Raw genomic sequence first — 5,541 nt, forward strand, 5'->3', positions numbered from 1 at the left:
TGCTTTAGGTAATGCCTTAGTGCCAAAATTGTTCTCCGATGCAAATGGGAATGACATGAAAGAATGCTATGCACCAGAGTCAAAAAGAACTTTTGCTGGAATATCGTTAACAGAAAGGTTACCCATGATGACATCTGATGAGTCCTCTGCCTGAGCTGCATTCATCAAGTTGACCTTGGCGTGCTTGGGGTTATGCTTGACCACAGCTGTACTTGCAGATCTCACAGGAGGAGGAGGAGGAGGAGGAGGAGGAAGATGCCTCTGATTGAAGCATTTGTTGGCATAGTGACCCTTCTGTTGGCACTTGTTGCACGTGACCTCTGAGAGCGGACGGTGATACGGGGCACTTGATCTTGGAGTTGAGACGAAGTCTTGTTCTGAAAACCTGAGTTGGGTGGGTGGGAAGATCCATTGCCACCTTTGCTCTTCTGCTGATAAGGCTGACGGAACGGAGGAGAAGTAAGCCAATACTTTTGTTGCTTAGCCACCTGAGTTGAGGAAGAAGGAGTAGCATCTCTGGCTCGCTTCTTGGAAGCATCGCACTTCAGTTGGGCAGCCTCTTGCTTCATTGCCATATTGTAGAACTCATCGTACTTCTTGGGCTCAAAGAGGACAAGAGCTAGCTGGAGTTCTTCTCTGAGACCACTCCTGAACTAATAAATCATGCTCTTCTCGTCAGGGACGTCTTGCTTAGCGAAACGGGCGAGCTTCTGAAACATGATGTTGTACTGGTAAACAGACATAGTGCCTTGCTTCAGGTTGCGGAATTCCTCACGCTTGCTCTCAACCACACTCTGAGGAATATGATGAGCTTTGAAGTCTTGACGGAATTCATCCCAGGTAATCACACGGCCTCCTCTGGAATCTTTGTATTGCTAAAACCATTCTGCAGCTTGGTCTTTGAGTTGGAAGGAGGCAAACTTGACAAAGTCCTCAGGCCTGACGTTGCTGCACTCGAAATGCTTGCATATGTCCACGAGCCAATCATCAGCGTCTGAGGCCTCAACATAGTTGCTGAAGGTCTTTGACTGGTTAGCAAGGAACTGGTTGAGTGTAGCAAACTGATTCTGATTGTTGCCATGGCCTTAGTTGCGTTCTTGCAGAATTTGCATGATCAGCTGCGTGTTTGCATTGGTAGCGGCCATCACAGCTTGCCATGCCTCCGGAGGTGGAGGTGGTGGTGGCGGATCCTGATTCTGATTGTTGCCCTTAGCAGGAGCCATCCTGAAGAGGGTGACATCCGTTAGCATATTGATAGACAAATATTTAAGCTGAATCAAATGGGTTGAAATTGCAACATATAGTCTTCACATCCGAACAAAATGAACGAATGCATTCCAATTGAAATGGTCACATTTCCATAAATTGAGAAGCCACTTAGATAGAGGTAGAAGAATAAAAAAACAAGGTACGGACAAGAGCAAATACTTGGTGAGGATTACCCAAACCCAAACGAAATATCCGCAGAAGAAGAACTAGAGCTACAACAATTCCCACCTATAAAACTCCCGAACCTTTCCGGTTATGCAATCAGGTGTTGGGAATACAGGGGAAGCATAATATCTCACCCAAATCTAGCAAATCCTACATCCAGTTGTATCCACCCTTCAACACATAACCGAGAAACCTTCGGAAATCATTTACCTCAACCTTCGAAAAGCATCTGTTATACAAGTTATGGCAATACTCCCGAACTCCCGCCCCAGTACTGGGTGGCGTCGAGGTTATCTCACCAACAACAACATAAAAGAGATTTTCGATGTCGGCGAAACTCAGGTATTCCAGAATCTCAACGATAAAATTGTGACGACAACACCTCGGAGCTCAACTCCCCGGGACACTGCCACAACCCCTAAATGTCAGGAGGCACCAAGAACAATGTTCTCGTCACAAAACCATCGGAACGATTCCAAGACATCCGCGTGATCCTAAAAAAATTTAAGTGAAATTTGAGAAGAGAAGAGTCAAAACTCTACGTCAAGATGCCTCACCAGAGCGATGAAGGGACCGAGGAGTAAAAAGAATTCCTAACTCTCCGATATATATAATCCTAGATGACTCAAAACATTTTTCTAGACTCAACAACGCCAACGATTCGATCAAGCAGGGGGCTCCTAAGGTCAGGGAAGGCTCTGAATACCAACTTGTAACGCCCTCGATGCGTCTATATCTCCTACGTGTCGAAGCATGACTTAGAGGCATAACCGCATTGAAAGCAATGTCACAAGTGAGGTAATCTTCACAAACAACCCATGTACATAAGTAAAGGGGAAATGTACATAGTTGGCTTACACTCGCCACGTCACACAAATACATAAATAAGTCATTACATTCATCCAATACACTCAGGGTCCGACTATGGTACCAAAACAAAGATCAACCCCCAAATGCGACAAAGTCCCCGATCGCCCCCAACTGGGCACCACTACTGATCATCTGGGAAAGACATGTAGTATCGACGAGAGTCTTCATCGAACTCCCACTTGAGCTCGGTCATATCATCTGGAACGGTATCATCGGTCCCTTCATCTGGTTTTGGAAGTAAACTGTGAGTCACGGGGACTCAGCAATCTCACACCCTCGCGATCAAGCCTATTTAAGCTTATAGGTAAGGCAAAGGGATGATGTGGAGCTGTAGCAAGTGACTAGCAAATATGGTGGCTAACATGCGCAAATGAGAGCGAAGAGAAGGCGAAAGCACGGTCGAACAACTATGATCAAGAAGTGATCCTAGAACAACCTACGTCAAGCATTACTCCAACACCGTGTTCACTTCCCGGACTCCGCCGAGAAGAGACCATCACGGTTACACACGCGGTTGGTGTATTTTAATTAAGTTAAGTTTCAGGTTGTCTAAAACCGGACATTAACAAATTCCCATCTGCCCACAACCGCGGGCACGGCTTTCGAAAGTTCAAATCCCTGTAGGGGAGTCCCAACTTAGCCCATCACAAGCTCTCACGGTCAACGAAGGATATTCCTTCTCCCAAGACAATCCGATCAGACTCGGCATCCCGGTTACAAGACATCCTCGACAATGGTAAAACAAGTCCAGCAACACCGCCCGAATGTGCCGACAAATCCAGATAGGAGCTGCACATATCTCATTCTCAAGGCACACTCAGATGAGACTAGCTACGAGTGAAACCAACCCTCAAGTTTCCCCGAGGTGGCCCCGCAGGCAGCTCAGTCGGACCAACACTCAGAGGAGCACTGGCCCAGGGGGGTTTAAATAAAGATGACCCTTGGGCTCCGGAAACCCAAGGGAAAAAGAGGCTAGGTGGCAAATAGTAAAACCAAGGTTGGGCACTGTTGGAGGAGTTTTATTCAAGGCGAATTGTCAAGGGGTTCCCATTATAACCAAACCGTGTAAAGAACGCAAAATCCGGGAACATAACACCGATACGACGGAAATTAGGGCGGCAAGAGTGGAACAAAACACCAGGCATAAGGCCGAGCCTTCCACCCTTTACCAAGTGTATAGGTGCATTAAGATAAATAAGATAATATTGTGATATCCCAACAATAAACATGTTCCAACAAGGAACGATCTCCAATCTTCACCTGCAACTAGCAAAGCTATAAGAGGGGCTGAGCAAAGCGGTAACATAGCCAAACAACGGTTTGCTAGGACAAGGTGGGTTAGAGGTTTGACATGGCAATGTAGGAGGCATGATAAGCAAGTGATAGTTATCATAGCATAGGCATAGCAAAAGAGCGAGCATCTAACAAGCAAAGATAGAAGTGATTTCGAGGGTATGGTCATCTTGCCTACAAAGTTCTCAGAGTTGCCTTGATCCTCGTAAGCAAACTCAACGTGCTCCTCGTTCACGAACTCGTCTCCCGGCTCTACCCAAACAAGAATAACAAGCAAAAGGGAACACAATCAACCACGTGCAATGCTCAAGCAACATGATGCAAATATGGTATGATATGCGGGATGCGATATGCGATGCATATGCATGATTTGCAAAGGAATGATTGAACCTGGCCTAAACTTGGAAATCCAAGAGTTCCACTGGAAAGGTGAGTTGATTTCGGTCGAAATCGATATAAAGATCACCTGAATCGGATGCACGGTTTGGAAATGGCAAGCAAAACAAATATGGCACCGGTCTGCGATAAACAACAAATAGCCTTCTAAATGCATCAAGATAAATATGCTACAACACTCAAACATGACAACAAAATACATGGCAGGTATCCACTCATGAATCTTGACAAAAGATGAACACTGAGCTACGGCTAATTCACTCATTAACAGGTTCAACCAAGCATGGCAAAAGTGCAAATGATAACATGTTTCAGACAGTGAAATTAACAAAAGTCTGAAATTTATCATCAGGAAGCAATCTTCAGAGCATGAAAACTACAAGTTATAGGAACATATCATGGCAAAGCAAGGCCTGACATGAAGCTACTCTAAGAATATAACAAAAGTCCCTTAGTGACCTTGAGCCAAAAGGGATCAGAAAATACAATTGCAAGCATGTGAACATAGCAAAAACATAAACAGATTCAGACTTAGTGAAAAACTGGAGCATGCAGAACAGTTAACGAGTAAGCATGTTTACGAGCTTGATGCACTCACTACGATGCATTGCATGACAAACTAAGCATACACCCATCAAGAAGACATGGCATAGAAGCTAGACATGGCAGGAACAACAACATAGAATGCATGGATCAATAGCAGCATCCTCGGCAAAATCGCTAAACATGTCAACAATCTGCCAGGAACATTTTATAGCAAACGTAGAGCTCGATTGACTCAAGCTAGGATGCTCCATAAATGCAAACAAAGACATGGATGGATAGAGCACCACAATATTAACAAAACATCCTTACTGATCATCCTCAAAAGAGGCACGGGTCACTAGAAAACATCATGAACATATGACATAAAAACAAAAAACAGGACAATGACTTAGTGAAATTCCAAGTCCCTGAAATCAGCATCATTGAGTAAGCTACTTTGCATGCTTGTGCTAGTCACCACAAAGATCACAAAAATACATGGCAAGCACCTCCGTAAAGATAACATGGTATTCTACAAAACACATGTAGAGCTCAGGATCATAGCATGCACACATTAATCATGGAAAAAATGACAAAAAAGCCATTTGCTGAAACAGATCTGGTACTTTCCTCACATAGCCCTCTTCCAACAGTATTGCAAGCATCAAGATGAGCTCAAATGAAAATGATGCAATGAGATGAAATGATCTACTCGTCGAGACGAACATTTTGATATGCTACACGCACGAATCGGAGCTACGGTTTGCAGAGTTATGGCATGTCAAAGTTAGCAAAAATCTAGGGTTTCGGGGAGGAAAAAGTCAACCATCAGTTTCAGATCCAGATCTGCACGCTTTTCGAGAATGGCCGGAGTTCCTGTAGCAGTTCGCCGGAGTAGGAGGTAGAGGCAGCCGGGGTGCACCGGCGACGAGGAGGACCTGGGCGGCGGCGGAGGACGGCGTCGGGGCGGCGGCGGGCTTGGACGGTGAGGGGCGGCGCCGGAGTCCAGCCGGAGCACCGCGG

The sequence above is a fragment of the Triticum aestivum genome, chromosome 2A (genome assembly GCF_018294505.1).
Source record: "Triticum aestivum cultivar Chinese Spring chromosome 2A, IWGSC CS RefSeq v2.1, whole genome shotgun sequence".
NCBI classification, from domain to species: domain Eukaryota; kingdom Viridiplantae; phylum Streptophyta; class Magnoliopsida; order Poales; family Poaceae; genus Triticum; species Triticum aestivum.